Consider the following 26,624-nt stretch of genomic DNA (forward strand, 5'->3'; position numbering starts at 1 on the left):
GTCACCCCAGGTAAGATATAACACAGCCCACATTACAACCAGGGGCATAGTGGAGCGCACATTCGGAGTGCTAAAGTCACGCTTTCGCTCCCTTGACCGTTCTGGCGGGCAGCTGTTATACGCTCCCCCAGTAGTGTGCAGGATCATAGTGGCAGCATGTGTCCTGCACAACGTTGCAACACGCCGGGGCCTGGCCGTGGACATGGTGGTGGCCCCACATCCCCAACCACATGCACAGCCACTGCGCATGGGAGGGGAAAGGGCACGGGGGAGGCAGCCCGTACACAGCTAGTGGCTAATTACTTCACATAGAAATCACACCCCTGTGGAGTGCACACTGCCCTGGCACATTCCATCTGACAATCAATGATGACTCAACCTGACACTGATCCTGAATGTCTGGAGAATGAACCGGGAATACCATGTCAGCCTGAGATTGTTCACCTGGAAGTGTCACAATGTGTGCATCCCTACCCACACAGACACCACCAATGCAGTTTTGTGAAGTTACACATTGAAGCAGCTAAAATGAATACCCACTTGCAAAATGCAACAAGAGGACAGTGCCATGTCAGCCAACCCAACCCCAGCACCGCCACACGACACACCGTGCCATGTCATGCTAATTGCAGGTAAACAAAGTAATCCCCACAACATGACATCAGTCTCACTATGTACAGTGGCACTATTAGAAACCTGCAACACCTGAAATGCTCACAGCAATGCCGGACCAACAACATACTTGAGCACGTAGTACCATTAACATGACATCACAAATGTTACTAATTAGTAGTCTCACCACCTGGAAATGCCTGCACTCCCACCACTACCAACTGTGCAGTGTTGTCGCCATGTAGAGTTGTAGGTGCACTGCTGCCAACATGGTCCCCATCTCCAGACTAGAGGTCCTTGTGTGGACATGAGGAAGGGACCTGCAAATTGGGAGGTAGACACAGAAGAAGAGTTACACATCAATGCAACATGCAGTGTACAACACAACAGCAATATGCACTATGAATGTATACACAGTATTGACTACAGACTGGCCACACAGCTCATGGGAGTCCAACGTCACTGTGTAATTCACTGTCACTTGGGCACACCCTTTGCAAGCCCATGGAAACGGGAAGCAGGAGGGGTGTGTGTGACTCAAACCCAAGCATCTGAACCAAATACATTACAAGCCTGCATGTGCCCAGCCACAATGCAGCGTATGCCCACAGGAACCACGGAAGCCAACAGATCGAAGCCAACAGATCGAAGCCAACAGATCGTCCCAAATAAATTGGGAATAAAAGAAATCAAAATAAAAATAAAAATAAGAAACAATCAAAAATGGCCATTGATGGGCCCGGGGGGGTTGGGGAGGCCACCCAGGAGGTCCGAGGACAGGATGCACACCAGAACCCACCTGCGTGGATCCTGGGAAGATAAAACACCTCCATGGGCTCATGGCCCACACGGCTACCCTATTGTGGGAGTATCACTGCTGTCGCTATTATCACCCTGTGCAGCTGCATCCGGAGGTGGTTGCACTATGGGAGGCAGCCCACGCAAGGCCCTAGTCTGCTCCTCCATGGCTGCAAGCATGCGGGTGTGGTAGGTCTGGTTCTGGAGGATGAGTGTGCGGAGGTCCCCATGCAACAACTCACGGGATGCCCGGACCTCCGCCCTCGTTGCCTGCATCTCAGCTGAGAGCGTACGGGTGAGACGCTCCAGCTGCTGTTCTGTCCTTTGGTGTGTTGAAGCCTCAAGCTCAACAAGAGTCGTCCTGAGGTGAAGGAGCTCCTGCCTCAGGGCTTCCCTGTGGCCCTGGGACTCAATGGAGATGGCCTCCTGCAGAGTCGCCAGTGCCGCCCGCCTGTCCCTGTTGGACCCCAACATGTCCTCCCTGTGTGACTGGCAGATGGAGTCGGTTGCCTGCTCTAGTCGCTCCATCAGCCTTTCTGGGGGGACAATGGAAGTGGCCACCCTATCCATGGCCTGAGCCATCATCTCGGATGATGCAGCCTGTTGGGTAGCCATACCGTAAATGGATTGCTCCCATGCGGTATTGCCGGGTGGCGTACGGCCACCACGTCGGCGGGCACCACACCTGTCTGGGGCAAGACGAACTGCGCCTTGCTGTGCCGGCACTGCCTGAGGCTGCAGGACTGCATTCCCCCTCTGATCTGCTGGCCCAGGAACAGGATCAGATGTCGCGGAGTGTGACCCTGCATCCGTAACCACCGAAGGAGTAGCTGCCAACACTGACATCCCCATGGAGGGTACTGACCCTGGTGCAGGTGGGTGAGACAGAACAGAATCCCTCCCTGGAACACTCACCTGCGACGGCACGTAGGTCTCATCCGAATCAACACCTGAGTACAGCTCGGGGGAGGTGCAGCCAGAGACACCCCTTGAGAGCACGACCTGCAGCACTTGTGGGTTCTCCCCCACCACCACACCACGTCCCTCACTGGTGGTTGGTCGGCCCTGGGACACCTCCTGGGTCTGCACCATCTCCACAACCCCAGCAGTATCAGGTGCGTCTTCCCCTGCAAAGACATGAAAACAAAGAAATGGAAACAGGCATTAGCACCATGGCACACATTGAGGGCTGAGAAGCAAGAGAACCAGTACTTGATTGACACATGTCCCACATGACTAAAACCCTCCCATGCATGCACCCTCACTGCGTATGAAGTGCAGGCAAATGGCACACACTGATGACACCAAGATGGAAGATGAACAAATTTTCTGCATGCTGCCTGGCAGTGGCATCACACATTGGCCTGTGATTGGCAGGTGAAACACACATGCCATCACACAGATGGCATGTACCATTGCTATTGAGTGAAGATGGAGAGGAGGGCAGCACCTATTCATTCAGTCCAGTTCCCGCATGTAATAGCTTTTCTAATTCTAACAGGTCAGATTTTTCACCTGGAGCTGCCAGTCTGAAATGGTCAAATTGCACAGGGACATGTGTGTACAAATGATATCCAGGTAACAAAGTCACTCCACTTTACCATACCCATGTCAGACATGTGACTAGTGGACAGCGACATGCCTAGTGAAAGTGGTGGAATGCAAACAAACTGACTGAATGAACAGTGAAAAAGAAGCAAATATGTTGTGTCAAGGTGACACTTCAAGGGCAACTGGCGTGCAGTTGTGCTAGATGTCTACTGTTGGCAGAAGGGATACTGCTATGGCCAAATGCAGCTGCGCAGGAAGGATTGCATGAAGCACATGGCTGACCCATACGACTCAGGCGCACACACTCTCACCTGGCACCCGAACAGAAGCCCTCACACACACACCATGCACATGGATGACACACACATGCATGTGCACTCACCGGACAATGCCTCGTAATCAGCCAGATCTCCCACGCCTTGGATCTGTTCCTCCGTGACGTAGGTCCCAGCGACTGACTCATGTGGAGTGAGTTCCATGTCTACTACTGGAGACCCACCTCCAGTCACTAGAGTTGCGGCATGACTTGAGGCCAGCTTACTCTTTGCCCTGCGCTTTAGGTCATTCCAGCGCTTATAGCAATCATTGGCTGTGCGCCTCACGATTCCAAGGGCACTTACGATGTCCGCAACGGTCTGCCAGTGTGCCTGGCGTTGTGCAGGTGTGGTCTTGGATCCTGCAACAATGACCATCTCGTTGTCATGTCCGGACACATACTCGACAAGTGCATTCAGTTCGTCATCCGTGAAGCTGGGCTTCCTGGGCGGGCCGGACTGTGTAGCCGTGTCTGGGGCATCAGCCAGTGCGGGACGAGCACTCTTCCTCTTCCGCTTGGAAGGTGGTGGTGATCCTGAGTGTCCTGCGCCGCTCTGGACACTAGGGGCAGGAGCCCTGGTGGACTCTGTATCAGGAGTGTGGGATTGCACACTCAGCATGGGAGTTGGTGCAGGCATTGGCTCTAGTGTGATGGTGTCAGGGGGAATGTCAGCAGCATGGACTAGGACCGACACTGTCCTGGCTGGGTGTGTGAGGGCTGGGGTGGATGGAGCCGCAGCTGCCCCTGCATCCTCTCCGCCCTGCCTCCTTGGTGCAGCAGATGACCTTGCTGCCCCAGATCCACGTGGCATGATGGCATCAACGTGCACCAGCGCACGTGTCGTAGCCCTGCTGACCTGGAAGTCAGCCATGGAGTCAGCCAGGTCTGGTGCCACAATGGGCTGGTCCAACAAGGGCTGAGCATGGATGGTGTCAGCCACTTCAGCCTCAACGGGAGGGGGGGAGGGGGGGAGGGGGGGGGATGATGGGTGCCCTTGACTGGTCCTCCACACATGGGGGGACAGGCTCACCCTGCAAGTTACGACCACGTCCCCTACCGGATCCACCACGGCCACCACTTGTGGCTCTTCCACCTTTGCCACCCTTACGGAATCCTCGCCTCCCAGCCATGGCACTGATATTAATGTGCGTATGGGAGTGGCTGTAGACAATTGTCTTGGGCAATTGGGGGTCAAAGGGGTTGGGTACCAGATGGTAATTGTACCCTAGTGCTCTAGCACGGCTGATTGTAACCCCTGGGGAAAGATGACGGGTCACGCAACGCACAGGAGGCCCAAAAAAGGGAGATGACGTGCACGCAACCCCTCCTAGACCACGTGTGCAGAAAGAAAAACCTGCACTACGCTGTGGCACCCAGTAACACAAGAATGAACGTATGCGTGTCACACGCAGCCTAGAATGACCTCTGAAGGGGTAGGCTACACACGGGGCAAGCACAGAAGTTGGATACGTGCGTGACTCACCGTCTGCCAGGTAAAAGAGCGTGAAAAATGAGCGCGTTTGGCTGGCTAAACCCCCGCCAAAAGAAGATGTGTACGCTGTCTGAGAAGACAGGACAACAGTAGAAGGGGACACTGTTTGAGGGAACAGGCCCAGGTAAACCAGTAAAAGAGAAAAAGCTGTCAGAGGTAACAGGGAATACGAACTGGAAACGCCGTGAAGTAAATCGCGTGTGAAACGACAAGAAGTACAGAATTCACCCACTCGCTCTCCACGAAAAGCACGTACAAGGAAATGGTGTTCTACATGTACCTTATATACAGGCCCACACGTACAGCGTCACTTACGCGGCGTGTACGTTCACCAATCACACGCTTTGTCACTCCTGCGTGTAGATCCATTTTCACCAATCACACGCTTTGTCACTTCTGCGTGTAGATCCATTTTCACCAATCACACGCTTTGTCACTTCTACGTGTAGATCCATTTTCACCAATCACACGCTTTGACACTGGGACGTGTCACGCAACAATTTCCTGCACATGCAGGTGACTATAGGCGCGCATATGCTGTTGACGGGTTTACGCGCTAAGGGCCTTTGCTGACGTGTGGGATTTCACTCCCTATCAGGCTGTCCACGCGTTCACACACGAGAGACCACGCTCCTGGCCAGGAGGCCAAATTACTGCCCCCCAGAGCCCTGAGCACGCTCCCACCTGCCATCTGCTGCTGCCTGACTGCCTGCTGGCCACGTGCCCCACAGTGCTGGTGGGTGGGGGTGTTGGGAGACATGGGTGGGGGCCTGGTGGAGGGTGCCCCTGCACTGGTGGGGGTGGTGGGAGACATGGGTGGGGGCCTGGTGGAGGCTGCCCCTGGTGGCGGGGGGGTGGGGGTGGTGGGAGACATGGGTGGGGGCCTGGTGGAGGCTGCCCCTGGTGGCGGGGGGGTGGGGGTGGTGGGAGACATGGGTGGGGGCCTGGTGGAGGCTGCCCCTGCACTGCTGGGGGTTGGGGGTGGTGGGAGGCATGGGTGGGGGCCTGGTGGAGGCTGCCCCTGGTGGCGGGGGGGTGGGGGTGGTGGGAGACATGGGTGGGGGCCTGGTGGAGGCTGCCCCTGGTGGCGGGGGGGTGGGGGTGGTGGGAGACATGGGTGGGGGCGTGGTGGAGGCTGCCCCTGCACTGCTGGGGGTTGGGGGTGGTGGGAGGCATGGGTGGGGGCCTGGTGGAGGCTGCCCCTGCACTGCTGGGGGTTGGGGGTGGTGGGAGGCATGGGTGGGGGCCTGGTGGAGGCTGCCCCTGGTGGCGGGAGGGTGGGGGTGGTGGGAGACATGGGTGGGGGCCTGGTGGAGGCTGCCCCTGGTGGCGGGGGGGTGGGGGTGGTGGGAGACATGGGTGGGGGCCTGGTGGAGGCTGCCCGTGCACTGCTGGGGGTTGGGGGTGGTGGGAGACATGGGTGGGGGCCTGGTGGAGGGTGCCCCTGGTGGCGGGGGGGTGGGGGTGGTGGGAGAAATGGGTGGGGGCCTGGTGGAGGCTGCCCCTGCACTGCTGGGGGTTGGGGGTGGTGGGAGGCATGGGTGGGGGCCTGGTGGAGGCTGCCCCTGCACTGCTGGGGGTTGGGGGTGGTGGGAGGCATGGGTGGGGGCCTGGTGGAGGCTGCCCCTGGTGGCGGGGGGGTGGGGGTGTTGGGAGACATGGGTGGGGGCCTGGTGGAGGCTGCCCCTGCACTGCTGGGGGTTGGGGGTGGTGGGAGGCATGGGTGGGGGCCTGGTGGAGGCTGCCCCTGCACTGCTGGGGGTTGGGGGTGGTGGGAGGCATGGATGGGGGCCTGGTGGAGGCTGCCCCTGCACTGCTGGGGGGTGGGGGTGCAGGGGGACATGAGCAGGTGTGCAGGGTAGTCCCCTGTTTTGTAGGCTGCCTGCAGGGGCCGTGGAGGGTGTACAGGGAACACCTGTGAGGACCCACCCAGCCTAATCGCGTGTGACTTCCCACGCACCCCTGTAATACACGTACCCAGCCAAATCGCGTGTGATGATTCCCACGCACCCCTGTAATACACGTACCCAGCCAAATCGCGTGTGATAATTCCTGCGCACCCCTGTAATACACGTACCCTGGCTAATCGCGTGTTAAACTTCCCGCATACCCCTGTAATACACGTACCCTGGCCAATCGCGTGTTAAACTTCCCGCGTACCCCTGTAATACACGTACCCTGGCTAATCGCGTGTTAAACTTCCCGCGTACCCCTGTAATACACGTACCCTGGCTAATCGCATGTTAAACTTCCCGCATACCCCTGTAATACACGTACCCTGGCTAATCGCGTGTTAAACTTCCCGCGTACCCCTGTAATACACGTACCCTGGCTAATCGCATGTTAAACTTACCGCATACCCCTGTAATACACGTACCCTGGCTAATCGCGTGTTATACTTCCCGCGTACCCCTGTAATACACGTACCCTGGCTAATCGCGTGTATAACTTCACGCGTACCCCTGATATGCACGTTACCCGCTTTGCGTTCCTTGTTTGGCAGCCCTGTAAACTGGTCCAGGGTTAGCGCAGCCCTTTGCGATGATTTAGCGATTTTGATGGCTTTTCCTTGCGCGAGGGCGTTCTTGGGGGCGTTACTGGCGCTGCTGCAGGGTCGCTGCGATACTCTGCGCCACGGCTGGTTTGGGAGCCTAAAATCCATGAATACGCTGTGTGCCGGATTCGGTTTTGGCGCACGCGGCTGGCGCAGACTATCGCACGCGCACGCTGTGCGCCAGCCGCGTGCGCTACTTGTGCGCTGAATTCTATGAATTACCCTCCTGGTGTCAACTTTCAAAATGAGGCTGCATCACCTGTCAGGGTATTTATTTATTTGACAGCCCCCCACTTCCATTCTCCATGACACACTTCCCATCTCAGGAGAATCCTGCAGCACAGGGACCATACTTTAACATACTTAAAGTATGGTTCCTGTGCTGCAGGGTTCTCTTCTTTTAGCAATTCAAGTGCACTGTAAAAAATTCTTCACATGCTTAAGTGTCTCTTGCCCGTGTTCCAGTTTCTCCTTCATGCCTCCTTCGCCCTCTGTTCCATTGTTTACCTCCCTCTCCGTTTCCAACCTACACTATAGCATTCTCTATCTTACCCATATCCTACCCAATAATTGTATGGTTAGATATGTTCAAGTGCAAATGCTCTATAGGGGTGACAACAGATAAGCTTCATTTAATATAGCATACACATTACAAAATATATAGACAGCAATATAACATTTATATATTAAATTGTGCTTTGACATTAAGATACATTTAAGTAGAAATACATTTGAGTTTCTCCCAAATCTGGATCCAGAATCCAAAATCTGATGCTCTATTTGTTATGTATTGCAATTCAGTGCATACATGTGCAGTCACCATAGCAAAGCAAATTGAGAAGTGTTAAAGTCCAGTATTACTTGAAAACTGTACAGGTAGTGTAAGTGCTCTGCCCTGGAAAAAGTGTATAATGAACATACACTAAAACATGTACCGTTGTCACAGCAACCTTGGCAATTGTAGTGTGCACTTACGGTAGAACAGGGACATAGTGCGGTGCCAGATTATACAATGTACATAATACTGATCTGGCTTTTCTTTCATAAAACAGCCAGAAAAAAGAAGTTGTCACCAAGCTGGAATTTTTAATGCTTAACACTTTTTTATGATATGCTTAGTACCAACTGATGCAAAACAGATGTTATTATTCATGCCAATGTAACATTGTAATAGAAATACAGGGCATGCCCATCAAAATGTAATGGCTCTCTACGAGTATCAACGTTTCAACACATCGTGAGCTTTAAATCTAGCCCAAGAGCACAGACCAGGTCGCTATTTTAGAGGTTGGAGCAAATTCAAACAAATCGAGAGTGAAGAGAACTGGCCCCAATGGGCAAAAATACCACAAATGTAAAGGGAAAGCTCGGCTCGTGCAGCTTGCATTTGCATTGATTGGGGTTTGCTACCCTCACATACCCCATGTGGACACCTGGCAATGCCATAGAACCTTCGGGTTAGTGACTGCATGGGCAATGTTGGACACATAAAGCAAACACTATTCTTTAAGAGCTATTTTTCTCTCAGGAATGTCTCAATAGTCTCCTATAAGGAGCAACAAGGCATTTAAATTAATTGTCCTACCATCTCAACACCGACAGAGGTGGCAGTAAGAGGAGAGGGTAGGGGAGACTGTAGGAGTGTGCAACCAAAGTCTTTGTCCATGACTCACAGCAGAGGCCACAGCACTGCTCTTTGGGCCGGTCCAATTCAAAAGGCTTGAGTCACTAAGGAGAGAAGCTCATGCTCTCTTACCCCAAACGAGGGGGCATTCACTTTCTGGAAGTGGCTCTGCACATCACAGTACATGAGGCCATATGAGACTTTATCTGGCATATGATGATAGTACTTGAACATGTGAAGGCAGCAATTGTGCATGTTGGCCGAAACATGGTTGCTGTAACGGGCGTATGTGGAGTACAGGCATATGACAGTAGTGCCTCGGTATAGCCAAAGAGTTAACACGTGGTTAATCATTAAAATAGTCCTTCGTCTGCTTTAATACCTGGTTGTTTTTGTATTATTCTTGCACTTATTTTAAGATGGTTGGACATCAGTGATGTCACTTTCTGCAACGTCAGTGTGGTCAGAGGTAAAGTGACGTTGGTGGGGTCAGTGCAAATGCGATCTCTTTGTGTATTCAATGGCACTTTACAACTAGTATTGATTTTGGTGAATTGGCATTCTTTGATGTTCACGTCAAAAGAATCCAACAATGACCAATCAGATGAAAATACATTGATACTGAAATAAGAAAAATCAATAGAACAATGCCCATTGCCCAAATAATTCAATCTTGCTGTTTGATTACAGTCTGGAAACTTGCAAATGCGCCGGCCCAGACACTTATGAGCCTTACATACAAAGTTATATCTACTAGAATGTCACTGATGCCACATAGAAACTTGACCAAAATAAACACACTTTTCAATCACTGGCTATAGCTAAAGTGGATATACGCTGGGCACGACACTAAGCATTTTCAAGAACCGGCTCAAGGCCACACTGAATGAGATCAGTTACGATCAGTCTATGGTTAATTTAGCCACAAAGAACCAAGCTTCTGAATTTCTACTGTATATGCAAGATCAGATGACATCACCCCCATATATCCAACAATTTATTGGTAATTCCCTTGTTGGGGATTACATAAAATTGAAATTTAATAGAATTCCGAGGGAAAATAGGAAATGTCGATTGTGTGGGGTAGGTACTCTTGAGATAGTAAAACATCTTTTGTTTGAGTGTGAGGCCTTGTGGACATTGAGACGAACTACACAGCTGGCCGTGGGCATGGCAGATGCTGAAAGGATGAACGGAGGATGTGAGCTGTGTCTAAGTGGGAAGAGTGAAGCATGTATCATCTATTTCACAATCCTGTGGAGGAAGAGTGCATCTATTTTAGAAATCTGTAGATGAATTGTTTGCCATTATTGGGTAATACCCATTGCTCATTAACCCTTCTGCTGTTAATTTCTGTCTTCTTTTGTTTCTTTTTTTTAATGGTGATTTATGGACAAAGGGTACATATGACTGGTAACTCTTTAGATGAATTGTATGTTAGGACGATATTTTATGGATGTATGTTTTCATTTTTCGTTGTGTGAAAAGTTTGTATCAAACTAAATCACAGTAACGTAAATTAATAATAAATACATAAAATAGAACAATGGTGCAAATACATTTAAAATGTTGAACCTGCTTAAACACAGAACCAGCAATATACAGGATGGCCTGAAAGTCCCCAAAAAAGAACTCATCTGAGCTATGTGAAATTTCAAATACACCAGCACAACTGGGCAACATTTTAAAATGTTCACTTTGAAAAATTGTGAAATTATTAATTGTTTTTTCAATAATGTCTCTAGCCTGATTGAGTGAAAAAAAGCCAGCCAACAGGAAAATTGATGGATAATCAAAATAAGTGAAATAACACAGTAAGGAATGTTTACTTAATTTGCTGAAACATATTTTTTTATAATCAAGTTAAGAATAGTGGTTTACAGTTTCATTTGGTTTGTTGAAAAAATACATTGTGCAAACAATTAATTTGTGGATTATTTTATCACCAAAATTATTGGAAAATGTTAGTAAAGAATCTTCGATTAGATTGCTGAGGATATCTGCACAAAAGGTTTATCTCCAGAATTTTAACAGTAAATAGGCAACTCAAATAACAAGTGTCTGGCTATTTACTTAATCTATCAACTCACTTTGTTGAATACAATTGCAGATAAACCTTTGCAGTTTTTCTCTAAAAAATAAGGGCCTAATTAGGAGTTTGGTGGTAAAAGTAAGATGTGGTACTCCAGAATACCAGATGTTTCACACTCCTGTGACGATTCACAGGTTCTTGTCAGTCTATGAGGCTAGGGAGGTGAGCCTGCTATACAACATTCCCTGTAGGAGTGGCAGTAAGCAGAACCTCACAGGGAGAGACTCCTCACTTGGGGACAAGAACTCCTGTTCCATGAAAGAACCCCCTGACCCACCTTCCTATGAGCCCCTCAGACCATCACTGTCTCAGGAGACACAACTTGAACAGAGCACTGTCTGCTATTGTTGTACAACTTCCAGTGTTCAATCCCAACACAAATCCATTGAGAAGATGAATGGAGGAATACTGCTGACCACGCCTCCATCGCAAATGGAGGACACTGTGAAGAGTGGGAACCACAGAGTAATAAGTAATCCTCCAGGGAAAGAGAAGAAGGACAAGGAGGATCCTCCACTTGGGGGGATCTAGCTCAGATGCTTAAAAGAAGGAAGTCATGTTCACTGAGAAGGTGAAGCCCGGGAAGTTCGAAACTGGGAGAGAGCAAAGACAGGACATTCTGAGGCATTCTGGGAGGTCCTCGGTCGAGAGGACATGCAGAATGAAGGAGGAAAGCTATTCGGGAGCCTACTTGTGTGTGTGGCAAGCATTGCCAAGTGGTGGAGTGACCTTGAGGAGGTGGACCGTGTGGTCCGACAACAATGCCGATATCATCAGCCAATACCCTGCGGAGCTGCGGAGAGAGAGGCAGCGAAGAAAAGAAAGATGCTGGAAGTGTTTTTAAGCACAGCGTTATACCGACCCCACAGGAAGAACCAGTGATGCCAACCAAAACATGCTAGAGGCAACGTGAATGGTGGCAAGACTCACTGAAGGGCTAAGGGCAGGCGCTAATCAGTAAAGAGTATAACGAATACTGATGCAGTCTCCCATCCCCAGTGTTAGACTGTCCCCCATGGGCACTAACTGACACAGAAATCCTAACATGGTATCATCAGGATAGTTCAACCATCAGTATGTGCTTCAGCTCACGTAGGAGAACCTGGGAAGTAAAATCAATATACCCACTACCGAACCTCCCCTACTGGAGTTGGTGGCTGCCTCCATGTGTGTGCCACAGGCACCTTGCACCACCCAGTTGGCATGTTGCATGACAATGCTCATCCTACATTTACACATTTGGTTGCACAGGTCTTACCTGCTCTCCTTCTACATGCCTCTGCTCAAGGTTCACTACCTAACACTCTGGAGACGACTAATGCCATTGAAGGGTGTTTTCGTGAAATTGCACGATTCAGTAGGTGCCCTGAAAGCATATATTTATAATTGGTGCCAGACCATGGAGGGAACAGGGAGTCAATGAATCACAAGCAGCAACAGACCTTCAACGTACAGATGACCTTCAATGGAGGCCTTCAGATCACCCACGCTCTGCCCGATTTTCTTGAGCCACACCTGGCACAATGATACTTCATGAGAGTATCCTGCCAGTGCAAATATCCACACACAGGGGACCACAGATGTATCTCTTAGGTAGGTTACTAACCCACTCATGAAAGTGTCAGGGGATATGGAAAATGGTGGGTGGCCATGCAGAGGAATTACAGGGGAAATGGAAAGAGGGGGTTGTGTAGAGGGATTTATAGGGGAGATGGACAGTGAGTGGGTGTCTAACAGGCTTGTAAGTGCTATGGAAAGTGGAGGGGTGTTGTCCACATGGATTTCAGCGGATATGGAAAGGGTTGTTCAGGGTAATGATAAGGGACATCGAAAGAGTGTGGAGTCCTGACTGAAGCAAAAAACGTACATCCCTCTGCACCTCTGTACCGCCCTTTACGGAGTCCTGTACCGCCCTTTACGGAGTCCAGCTAGTCACTCCCATAATTGTATGTCAAATGAAACAATATGCACAGACTTGTTTACATGAACCCTTTTCTTCAACCTAACTGGTGATGCTGGGTATCGCCTCCTGCTATGGCTGCTGACACAATTTCGTAAGCCACAAATGCCAAAGGAGAGGAACTACGAAAAGCCCATATCAGAATTCACTATACCATTGAAACGGCCTTGAATCCAGATTCTGTTTTCTTCGCCAAACTGAAGGAGAGGTGATGCATGCACCACAGAAGGAAGGATGCATCCTGATAGCATGTTTCATGTTTCACAACTTATATAGAAAGGGGACATGTGACCATGCCCATTCATGTACCGATCGATCAGACTGTAATGAAGAAGAGGAAGAAAGAGCACATGTAGTACAACCCAACATGGTAAGCAGGGTGAGCATATCACCTGCAGATTTTGGTGGGCTCTCTGTTCAGACTCTTCGTTGGATGGGCATATTTGGCAAGGGAAAAGGCATCCCCTCAGATCATCTGCACATTGAATGTCAGTTTCAAAAAGAGTTGCAGGAGCCCCTCTCTAGAAAGAACATGGCATGATAACCTGTTCTGTGGTTTTTACCCACTTTGAGAGTCCGCACCCATCGCTTTTTGCTCACTCTACTTTTCACAAAGGAGGAATATCAATTTGCATATCAGTCTTTGTCCTGCCCACAAGGGGTGTCCAGCACAGAAATGCCTTGCAAACCTCCTTTGAACAAGAGTGCCAACAGCAACCCCAGACACGTGTTGCGGCCTAATCGGGCCTCATCAGTGAGGTGGAGCTGTGCCTCTTTGAGCAGAGTGAGCAAGGGGTACATGCCTGGGTTCCCCCAGGTAACTAAGGGTGACCAACCCCAAGTTCCTTGCAAAATTACTAAAAAAGGTAGCAGGTTGTTCTGTGGTTTTTACCCACTTTGAGAGTCTGCATCCATCGCTTTTTGCTCACTCTACTTTTCACAAAGGAGGAATATCCATTTGCATATCAGTTTTTGTCCCGCCCACATGGGCAGTCCGGTGTTTTGGCCTAGTCAGGCCTTATCAGTGAGGTGGAGCTGTGCCTCTCTGAGTACAATGAGCTGCTACATTTTTTGTATTGAAGGTCAGTTGTTGACTCTGTTTGTGTCCCACTGATCCCTCCCATGGAATAACATATTTGATACGTTGTTCTGTCAGAGGAAAATATGAAGTGGGGGAATTGTGCAATTTCATTATAAAAGACACAATAATGGTAGCATTAGTGGTTTCTGGGGTGATAGGTAGAGCAAAGACGTTAGAGCCATGTTCATGGAGGACATGCAGATATACACAAAATAATGGGTTCCTCTTGGACTTAAGTCTATCTTAAAGTAAAATTGTAATGAAAATAGAGATCAATCTGATATATCACTAAATAGGTATCAAGGACTGAATTCATAAGTTGCTAATTTGCTCATGACAGTTTTTATTGTTTCTCATAACAAAAATAAATGGGACATTTTTCAATAATATCACAATGACAGTTCCTTCCATCATCATAAGGTGGTGTCGATTTAACCTGCCATTTAACATCAAGGGGCAGTTTATTGAGGAAGTTGATAACTTCGATAATTTGGGTTTAAAGATCTCCAAGGATGGGAAATGGACAGAACATTATTAGAGGGCCAATGTCAACAAGGGGAGAACATGCACCGGCCTTATTCAATTTGCAAACAAAGCAAAATGTAATTCAGTGGTTCTTGCTATTGAAATATAAAGAGCATACGTTTTGGCAGGGGTTTTATACGGGGCAGAATTGTGGGGATGATGTAATTCTAATATTTTTGCAACAACAGAATTCTGTTTTTATAAAAGGCTCCTTCGTTTGCCGGGTAGCTCCGCTAACATTCCAGTTCATATGGAGCTGGGGTTGGATTGTGTCCAAGATTTGATTGCCCTTAGACCGTTGTTGCAATGCGTCCGCATATGTTTGGGGGAAGGACATATGAAATTTCGTAATGCATGGAAGGATCTGCTATCACATAACAATGTATCTGTGCTTGGTTGGTTCAGACACGCCTATGCCACCAAGCTGGGCTGAAAATGCTCTGGTTTTCACGGGAGTCTTTTGGAGAATCAGATAAGGCAACTATCATGGACACTCACTCTAAGCTAGTTAGGGGAGAATATGTCATGAAGTGTTTGAACATGCCCATGGGTTTAGAGCACCTGATGTGTAAAGACATGCATAGGATGGAGGAGCATTTAATCCTGATAGATGATACTCTAAAATGCTCTCTGTATGCAAAAATGTGCCTTGGTAACTTACCACTTGCAACCTTTACAGCTTGGTGATTGATTGGATCCTCCACTATGTGCTCTTTTTCTTCATCGGTTAAAGAGACTTTGCAACACTTTCGCTTCACCTGCCCCATATATGATGCTGTAAGAAAAAGGAATTTGAAACGATGCAACAATAATCGGGGTGTGAGGATGATGATTGCTGCTGAATATCGTTGCAAACATGCAGAGTTTTTTGACATCATATTTGCTGTTTCAGCTTATTTAGTATGTGCCTGGAGGAAAGGGGTGGGCTTGTTGAAAATTGTGGGTTAACCTATGGTAGGATTTGTATCTGTATATTTAGCAACTGTGGGAATTTTAACTTTGAATGTAACTTTATGATATTTGGATTGTGTTCTGAGGTTGTGTACTTTTAGGAAATGTTTCTCTGAAATAAATGTATATATGATGATGACATCATAATAAGGTTTGTTAAGGATTTTAAAAATCAAACAATTTCAAAGAGCGGTAATAATTACACAGGAAAATGATAAAATACACTTAGTTTGACCTTTTAACATCAGATACACAATGCACAAATGAATGAAAGCAAGATTAATTTTCGGGTAGTATTTTCAAATAGCACCACAGTTAGGCATTCCCCCTGCAACACGCCCTCAAATCCCTGTTAACCAAGTTTTGTGTGGGTGGAGAGGAGTAACAAGGAGTCAGGTATACTAGGCAAAACTCAGAAGGAAAATCCGCCCTAACATCCCTGAATGGGAGGCCGGATAGAGCTCCCTTGAAAAGTTAGCAAAATGAAACTCGGAATTACTGAATGGTTATTTTACATGTGCGGTTGAATGAATGAGACACGAATTGGTGTGGCTGTACTAAGGAAGCAAGAATACTCACAAGTTACAAGGCAAGTTACTAAACAACAGGCATTCGGATGAGAAAATCGACTTTGGGAGGAAAAAGAGTGCAGCAAGAATCACACGTGGCAAAATTGCACTTTCTTGATTTTCACAGGTTTAAAACGAGCAAACAACTTAGGAATTGTGCTAAACAATCAAAATCGAAAATCATTTTTAATGCTAAGGTACAAAGGCACAAAACATGTATGTTACTAAAGTGAAAGAGTGACTCTTGATGGGTGACAGTATGGGATTCTTTGTGAAGAGGAAAAATCGGATTTTACACGGGAAACACTTTCAGGCAACTAGGTTTTGTTAGCAAAAGGATTTATTCTACTTATTCTATATGTTAGTGGCTAGGTATTTAAAGAAAGACACTGTACGCGAGGAGGTTACTTGCAAGTTTAGCCTATCCACGCCACATTCATCTCTATGGGAAATTAATTATATTAGTAAATAGTAAATAGTACTAAGGACTTACACAAGGACTGAAATGACTAGAAAAGAATTGCGCTAACACATGAAGACTAACACAGATTTTTCTAAGGACAGGATACACAGAGGGTTCTAAAGATGTTAAGAAGTTACTAGGATACTTGTAGGATTTCTTATAGGGTTTCTTATGGGTTTTGACAAATGGCAAGGTAACATAGCAAAGGATGCAGCTTTTTGATATTGGAGAGGGGTAATATTTACAAGAAGCACTGGAAATGGGTAGCTTGGACAGCTAACCTGGTCTCTGGACAGTGGGAAAAGGGTCTGGTCATTGCGCAGCAGCGGCTCTCCTCTAGGGACACAGCGAGGCAACCGGGTCTGGTCTCATTGGGCAGCGGGTGCATCAGCTGGTCAAGTACAGGTCTGGCCACAGGGTTCTCCCAAAGGGGTCCGCAGCCTTTCCTCCTTTCTCCCTAAATTATTGGGATTTTTGTAGGGTTCAGTTCTGGAGGTGGTTCTGCCTGGATAGGAGGTACTGCATGGATCTGGAACAGCTACCCTGGCCTGGCAGGGTGAATGTGGACTGTCTGGATCTATGATTTGTGAATGTCCTTATTCTTGAATGTCTGATTCTTGAAGTCCCGACTCTCCCTAAGCTACCTCCTTTTATAAACCGGATGACATCAGAGGATTTTTACTATGTGGGCAGAACTAAGCTGGCCATACCTCTAAGATCGGATAGGTCAGGCTGAGGATGTCGCCGCCTCCCTGTAAGCAGATTGGACCCAGGGAAGTGACATCAGGTTTAGTGTGGGTGTTTTTATGAGGTGCTTTGTTATACCACAGGTGCTTTTGCCAAAATCAGTTATGAAACAAAACTCTTATATTTACAATTGTTATTCTCTTGAAAATCAAATAGGCAGACCCCATATTTTACAACGAATATGCCGTTCCAACTCCCAAGTTTGTACGATGCTGTTTTGTCCTTCTAACAATCTTTCGCCATTTCTATGAAAAATACTTCCCCAAAAAATGTACAAATGGATGCACAGAAACCTATTAATGTCAGGCATATTTTCCATTTAACTTTCATAACTGTGTCATGGACGCTTTTTCCAGAAATGCCCCTTAATGCCCCTTCCCTTTCCAGGTCCCTACCTTATTGGCTGGTTTTACCAGCCGTTAAGGATTGGACCCGCTAAGGGACCTTCAAGGTAATTACGGTACCACAATTTGCGGTACCGTAACTACTGCCTTCCCCATTTCCATTGAGCCCTGTGGGGGCAAAAATGGGAATGGGGAAGGGCCAATGGTGAATGGGGAATTACCGCCCCGCCAACCTTGGAATGGGGTGGTAATTCCGCCATTCACCATGGCGGAGTTGGTAAAATACCGGTGGCCACCATGGCGCTACTAGCGCCATGGTTTCCGCCTGGGTCGTAATGAGGCTCATAGTCTTGTTTTAATGGTACATAATTTACATTAAAACTGTCATAATTTCACATTGCTGCTTCTTCAGGTAACTGAAATAAATGCTTTAATATAAAAAGTATTTTTTTTTAAAATTACAATTTTATTGCTTTTCAAAGGTACATTCCAATCGTCAACACAAACATTTAAGTGAGACATGACAAGTGAGAAACAAACAATGATCGTAAAGCATAGTATCGACCATAAAACAGTAATATCTCAATAACATTTTAAACAATCGTTTTCCCCAATTCCCCCCACCCCTTTCCCTATCAACCTATACTAGGTCGAAAAGTCCCATTAGGTCACGTTGGAGTTCTTTGGTGTCACCATAATAAGAGTCAGAATCACACGTTGGTACATTATAGCTCTTTGTGGGCATTGTCAGCAGATCTTATGAGTACCAGTTACATATTGTTATATCGCACACATTTCTCTTCATATAATATATTTGGCGCAAAAATCAGACCATTCATTGTCAATAGAAGTAGGGTCTCCATGGACGGCAGCGGTCAGTTTATCCATTCTAAATATGTTATGAGCAACAGCTATCCACTCAGCCTTAGTGGGGAGATAGGGCCTTTTCCACATTGTCGTTAGACAAGCCCTCGCTGCCATCAGCAAGCCATGGATCATTTTAGGTACCTTGATGACCGCCTCTTCCGTCTCGACCAGGGCAAATCAGAAGCGGCTGTTTCTCCCTCTCCTTCCCATCTAGCTCTTTAATCCAGCTAAGTACCTCATCCCAATATGCCTGCACCACTTTGCACTCCCACCACATATGCCAATAATCTGCTTTCTGGCCACAACTCCGCCAGCAGTATGGGCTCACATCTTAGTACAGCCTCGCTAACCTGAATGGGTCGTATTGCCATCTAGACAGTAATGTTATGCCGTGCAATTTATATTGACAAGATATGGATGCTTTTGCTGTTCTTCTACATATTTAAAGCCATACTTTCTGGGAGAGATGCCTACCATGGTCCACTTAATTTGTCCTTCAATGTAGTTGAGGGGGCAGTGAGGACGTCCAGTAGTGCTGTGTACATCGCACTTATAAGGCCCCTGGAGCCCATTTTCTCAAACGGGGTAGGGTCTCTCTGTAGCTCATCTTTCCAGGCCTTTTGGGTCATGACACCTTTCAGCTTTAAATATTGGAACACTGAGAGTGGGCCTATACGGAGAGCATCTTCGAGCTCTTGGATTATAATGAAACTCTTATTCCTCCACAATTGATCCGCCCTTTCGAGCCCGGCCTCATACCATGATTGAAACTCTCTGGGTCTGGAATGCCGTCCCGGATCCCTGGTACCCATAGATGTCCTAGAGGGGAGGGCCATGTCGTGATCCCCATCATTCCTTTGTTAGGTTTCCACATCGCCCATATTGTACCGAGGATGGGATGATTTTTAATACTAGTCCTCAATTGGGGTCCAGGTACCCAGAGCCATTCTCCCATGGTAAAAGGGCAGAGGTGGTAATTATCTAAGCCTACCCATTGCAGGTCTACCTGCTGTCTAAGATGTGGGACCAACACACGCAATTGAGCTGCCTTATAGTACAATTCTAGGTCTGGAAGGCCCTCTCCTGCATTGTCCTTTTGAAGATGGAGTAGGGACCTCAGGACCCTGGGCTTTTTGTTTTGCCATAAGAAGGCGAGAAGAGAATTCCTGGTAGCAGTGAAATATTCTTTGGGCAGTTGAATGGGAAACATCTGAAACAAATATAGTATCTTAGGTAGGATTACCATTTTAATAGTGTTCAGGCGGCCCATCCAGGAGATAGTGAGCTTAGACCATCTCTCAATGTCTCTTTCAATAGTGAGTGAGAGCTGAGGGAAATTGGCTTGGTACAGAGTCCCTAGTTCCCGAGTAACATTGATACCCAAATAGCGGAGTGTAGTGAGGCTGACCTTCATCCTTAAGGGTGCAAACCTTTCCACTTCGGAATCCCTACTTTTTTCGATCGGGAGAAGGACCGACTTCCCTGTGTTGATATTAAGACCTGCTAGTTGGCCATATTCCTCAATTATGGCTATTGCAGCTGGGATGGAACTCAAGGGATTAGTTAGGTGTAGGGGAATGTCATCGGCGTAGAGGCCTAATTTGTATTCTCAATCCCCTACTTTAATTCCCTCAACACTGTTGTTACACCGCAACATCTGTGCGAGTGGTTCAAGGGACAGAACAAATAGTATTGCAGACAGTGGGCAGCCCTGCCTAGTGCCCCTCTCCAATGGAAACCACTTAGAATAACCACCGTTCACCGCCACTGAGGTTTTTGGAGATGAATATATTGCTTTAATGGTGGGACAGAGTTTCGGTCCCAAGCTTATCCATACTAGGACCTTTTTCCAAAAATCTCAGGCCACCCTGTCAAAGGATTAGTCGGCATCCAGTGACCGAAGAATCAGTCTCCCTCCAACCCCTGTGCCTCGTTGATTAGGTGGAGTGTTTTTCTCAATGTGTCTGCTCCCTGTCTTCCCATCACAAAGCCGACTTGGTCTGAGTTAATTAATTTTGGTAGGTGCGCTTCCAATCGAGCCGCAATAATTCTGGCATATATTTTGGCATCAATATTAAGAAGTGAAATGGGTCGATACAAACCACAATGTTTTGGGTCACTGCTTTCCTTTGGTATGACCGTAAGAAGGGCTTGTGAAAGGACGGGAGGGCTCAACCAGTCTCAAAAACATCATTAAATAAGGACACCAGAAATGGGGCAAAGAACACGGAATTCTTTTTAAAGAAACCTTGTGTGAATCGGGTCCTCCCCAGGGGCCTTACCCGCCTTGAGGCGTTTGATGGCATCTATTACCTCCTCCCTCATGACAGGCGTCTCCAGGGCTTCTGCTTCCGTGCGGGTCAATGTAGGGTGATCCGCTTCTTCAAGATAGGCATCTATACTCCCCGTAGGGGAGGTGGATCACAGGTGTATAGATCCTCATAGAAGGAGGCAAATGCCTCCTTTATACCTTCTGGCGAGGATTTGGTCGTATCTATTAGGATACCATTGGTGCTTTCAATAATATCCACCCATCTCTCCGCCCTCTGTGCCCAGAGTTGGGCTGCCAGGAGGGCATCTACCTTGTCCCCCTTTTCATAATACTTTTGTTTTAAATATTGTAAAGTCTGCGCCACTTTGCCTACATCTGGTGCTTTCAGGTCTTCCCTGAGCTCCTTGGCCTCCGCCAGATATTTGGCTCTATCAAGTGGCGATGACTGTGCAAGCCTCTCCACTGTGTTTATCTTCCCTCTAATGTTCCCTTCGACTAAGGCACGTTCCCTTTTCTTCCGGGACCCTTCCCTGATGAGGATACCCCTCCAGGTAGCCTTAGCTGCTTCCCATACAGTTACCTTTGCAACCTCACCGGAGTCGTTACTAATGAAGAGCTGTTTAATTTCATTCCCAAATTCCTCCCTGAAGGCTGTGTCAGACCATAGTGATTAATTGCATCTCCATTTTGTGTTTCGGGGTGCGAGGTCCTCAAAGTCCATGTCCACCATAACCATATCATGGTCCAACCATGAAATGGGATGTATATTCGCAGTCTGGAGTATTCTCAGCAGGCCCTCGGAGAGGAATAAGTAGTCAATTCGTGTGAGAGTGTCATGGGGGATCTAGTGGAAAGTGAAACCTCTGTCTGTTGGATGTAAATTACGCCAGCTGTCAGTGAGGCTGTATAAGGTGAGGGTTGTTTTGATTGGAGCCTCTTCCTGCGCCTGAGGAGGGTCATATACATCAGTTCTGGTCTGCCTATCTAGGGAGCTATTCATCCACGTGTTGAAGTCACCCCCGAGGATCATGTGACCTTGTGCTGTACAGAACACTTTTTCGGCTATTTTCTGGAGAAACCTCTTTTGTCCCTGGTTGGGCGCATAGACTGTGGCAAAGGTAATAAGTGTATTTTAAATATATATTACCCACCACCAACATTGCCCTTTCCTCTGTGTCAGCCCAGGTTTGTAGAACCGTCATACGAAGGCTCTTCCGAATTAAGATCCCAACACCTGCCTTTTTCAAGATGCCCGAACTCCAGAAGGAGTTCCCCACAATGCTATTCAGAATTGCCCTCTCTTCTCCTCTTCGATAACGTGTTTCCTGGAGGAACATAACATCGATGTTTGTCCTTTTAAATTCTCTAGCTACCATGGTTCTTTTTGTGGGAGAGTTTAGGCCTTTCACATTAAGTGTGCTTATGCGTAACACACCTTTTCTAGGTTTGGTAGACATTGTAATCATTTGGTGCATATGTGCATGACAAGTGTGCCCACTTCAGTGCCTTGACTGCCTTGTGTGGTCTCATCTTCGACTCCTTGCTAATATCCTGGGTTGCGATTGGCCTTGAGAGGGTCGCTGTTTGACCTTCTCATTCTACAATCAACTTTTTCAGAAATCAAATCCCTTCCCCATCCCCCACCCGTCCAACCCATGAACCCCAACTTTATCTACTCTCCCACCCTCCCCTCCCCTCACCTCACCCCACACGGCTTCCGATCTGGTCGGGTTGTTGTCACCCAGACGGTCTCGGACCACCAGAGGTAACCGTACAACGAACGGTCCCGATCAGATTATATCTTGACTAACGTTCAGCCTCTAACTTTCCCCCTTTGTCTTAACAAAATTATATTCATCAATGTGTGCTAAGGTAACCTTTACACCCTGTGATTCTCCCTCACCCCCTCATGCCTTCTGCAGCATTGCAGACCCCGTTTTGCTTTCAGGTGGTTGCTCAGTGAGCTGCGGTTCATAATGTTACACCACAACCTTACCCCATTCTCCTCATCAGATGCGCTACCAAAAGTAGTTCAAACGTTCGGGGGAGGGGTCAATGTTCCATGTCCGGAGAGGCATTCATCCTGCTGAATTTTCTGGATCCCTGCATCTTCTTCCGCCTTGGCCCATTAAGGCGCCATTCCCTGTTTTCGTTCCTTCCGCCACTCGAGGATGCTTCTTCTCCGTGGGCACCCAGTATACCCACAATGCAGTTGCAAATGTCTTTCTCGGAATTCAGTTTCATTGTGGTGCCTTCCCAATCGAAAGTCAATGAGAATGGATATCCCCAGCGGTATCGTATGTCCTTTTCCTCAAGCATTTTGGTGATTGGCAGGCATTTCCGTCAATGTGAATGAGGATAGGTCTTGGTAGATGGAAATACTTGTCCCCGTTCATCTCAATCTGTGGTGCATGTCTAGCATTCTCTAGGACTCTAGTTTTATCTGCATAATTATGAAACCGTGCTAGTACTGATCTCGGGCCTCCTGGTTTGCTGCCAGCTCTGTGAATACGGTCAATTCTAGGCTCATCCAGTGAGTCGTCTTTGAAAAGGAGTTTCAACAGCACATGTAGGGTTCTCTTTAGGTCAAGTTCAGTTTCGCTCTCCTTCTCTGGGATCCCAAATACGCGTATGTTGTTGCGGCGTTCCCTGTTTTCAAGGTCATCAACTTTCAAGCAAATTTCTTCTTCCCTGCCTTCAATTTCAGCAAGTCGGGTGTCCATTTGGGTTTCCAGGGTGTTTAAGGAAGTCTGGTTATGATCGACCTCCTCCAGTCTCTCCTCCATTTTGTCAATTCTGTGGGTAATTTTATCTATCTTGCTACCGATGTCAGCCCTCATACTCCTCATTTCGGTTAGCAGGTCAGCGACGTCCGCCTTGGTTGCGGCTGCTTCCGGTCCTGATAACGTCATTCTGGTGATGTTAGGTGGATGAAGTGGGTCGTGGAGTGGAGAGAACTAATATATCGCTAATTTCTCCTTAATGTCCATGGGCAGCGGAACATGAACTTTGCAAAGCGTGGTCTCCTATAACATGAGGTGCAGAGGCACGTGTCTGCGCCTGTTTCAGAGACACCAGCTAGCAGGGTAGATGTGTACGGACCCGGTGGAGAAAGTAGAGAAAGCTTCCTCTTCAAGAAAACAGATGTACCTCACGAGCAGTGTGGAAAGCTGCTTATCCGCAAGTTCTATGTGGGAGCATAGTAGGCCGATGATCCGGGGCGGGTCCCTCCACCTTCTGTTCACAAAGCGGCGCCTGCAATGGTAGTTCTGTCATGGAAAAGAAGTGTACAACTTTGAGAAACTCCCGTAATTTTCCCAGGCGATACTGCTAGCCAGGAATGGGGAGTGTACGCAGTGCTGTGGTGAGGACTCTGGGATGTTGGTTAGGCCGTTTATATTATGATGTTGTCGTCCTAGTGGTCAGTAGGGCATTGTGTTCAAGTAGGGTTCTTCCGTTTCACACTATGTATTGCTATTAATCCAAGTCACCTCTGGATCAGGTCAACAGCTCAGGTGACCTCAGACTGATTCCAGGATCCTGGGGGGGGGCGTTAAACTGTGCACATTAAATGCTGTGGATGTTTTCAAGGGTCAAGAGGCTGCTAGGGCCCATGCAGATTGTTTCATCAGAGCAGCCCAGGTGGCAAAGTAGGGGGCACTGGATAGAACATTAGACTTCACTTGGAGAGTCCTCCTGCGTCCGCCTCTGATCGCTGCCCAAGAGGGGGCTTGTGAGTTATCACAACCGTAGTTTTGTGATGTTGTAGGCGTTGATTGCGCTGACCCAAGGGCAGCAGTTTATTGACATGAGTGCTGGTGGCAATACTCTTCAATTGTTAGTACACAAGTCCTTAGCTCCTCTTCTCGGGCACAAGGGCACATATGTGTCGGGCCAGCAAAGTGGGCGAAGTGTCAGGAGTGCACCTTCCAGTGCCGGCAAACTGATAGCAAGATCTTCGTGTCCGTTGATCCACAAATCATGGCCTTGTGTGTGCCCACATCATGTTTGCCCCCGTTTCAGAAATAGGGCACAGTCCGGAGAGAAATATGGTCAGGAGCGTGTGTGCCGATATCTATTAGCACCATTCTTCCGTCCGCATGTGTCGCATGGAGTGATGGAACATAACCAGTGCATTTGTTGGGCCCAAAAGAAGTTCACAATTTCAGATGATTAACAATCACTGTTCCTCAATAGCCCATGGGCATCACACGCTCACCTTCAGCCGGGTCCAAGTGAAGTGTAAGACAGCCCGCTCAGCTGCAGTAGCACGGGACGAAGTAGAAGAGGATCACAGGGTCCGCAGCGGCAGGTTGCTGCGATGTCTGGTTGGATTCCCAGTAATTCCACGCAGTCTGGGGTCACTGTTTTTCTCATGTCCCCGTATTTGGCAAAGCAGTAGGGTCTGGTCCTTCAGGACAATGCAGGGAGGTTTCTCAAGAGAACTGGAGGGCCGGCCCGCCGCCCACCGAAGACCTGCAAGCGTTAGTAGTAGTTTCTCTTTCAACCGGCAGAAGAGCTCAGGGCCGCCGTGAACACACAGCAATTTCCCCACTAGTATGGGCTCGATTTTCTTCGGGTTTTTCTCAGCGTGGGGGCCACTTTCACACCTCATCAGCTCATACTTCAGCCCTGGGGAGGGCCAGGAATTGGGGGCTCAAGACCACTTCTTGGACCTCGAAGTCGGAGCTCACACGGGAAGAGGACACCTCCGTTCGCCCCCTGGTGGCCAATCCAAAAACGTATTTTTAAATCAAATGGATGCATCTGTCACCAGAGGGCGGTCCTTAAAATGTCCACAGCCAGCCTACTCCCTCTGTGTATGTTCTGGGCAGCAGGGTTACCATAGCACCCTTTCATTCTGGCAGCTGCAGATGAGGAGCGATGTCACAAGGAATTCACACTTGCCTGCGACAAGGCCAGTTCACCTTGATCCATTGTTCCAGGCTGGTGGAAAATCCAGTCAGTCTGACAAGGTCACAAATTCTTACACCTTGGCCCTTTCATAGTTTGTGGGGGAGATTCCTGTCCCAGGAAGGTTTAGTGCCTTTGAATTTCCTGCCCAGGCCCCTTTGTTCTGCTGTTTTCAAACAAACATTTTTTGTTTTCCTTCCTTACTTTCTTTCACAGAAACCAAGTCTTTAGTAAATACATATAATATTCACTTAAACCACCCCAGTTCCACCCATAACATACTGTTTCTGTGCGAGTATCTGGGATGATTTCACATTTTCAGCTTTAAAAAGTATTATTTCACTGCCTTTGCAAAACAAATTTACACATGCTTATTTTACATGGGGATTTCACAAGATGTGGTTTCTTTAACACACATTTCAGAAAAGCCATGACAGATCAGAGCAGTTTCAGGGCATGGAAAGATGTTGGAAATTCTTTGTAATTGACGCACGGCCAGGGAGAAAAAGCATTCTTTTTGAAGTCTTCTGCATGGGTTATTTTGTTGCAAGAGTGAACGCGGGTCGGACGGCCTGAAATGGATTTCGCATCTCTTCACAGATTTTGCTTGACACGACATGCCATTCAGTGAAGAATGCCCCAATTTACTGGTATGCAACCTGAATATGGATAAACATGGCTGTGTTTTACTAAAACCCAAGCTGGGTGATGTTCAAAAATGAAGAGATCACCAGTGCAAAGTAGTTTTACATAGAACATTTTCTTTGGCACTTTGAAGTTTATGCAAATCCCGGCACTGCTGCGCTGAGCAGGCTGCCTTTGAAATCCTCTTTTTGGATTCCCATGAAGAACATAACAGCAGCCATTCTCGGGGTGTATGTGCTCCATCTCG

This window comes from Ambystoma mexicanum, chromosome 8 (genome assembly GCF_040938575.1).
Source record: "Ambystoma mexicanum isolate Mex_15411 chromosome 8, UKY_AmexF1_1, whole genome shotgun sequence".
NCBI classification, from domain to species: Eukaryota; Metazoa; Chordata; class Amphibia; order Caudata; family Ambystomatidae; genus Ambystoma; species Ambystoma mexicanum.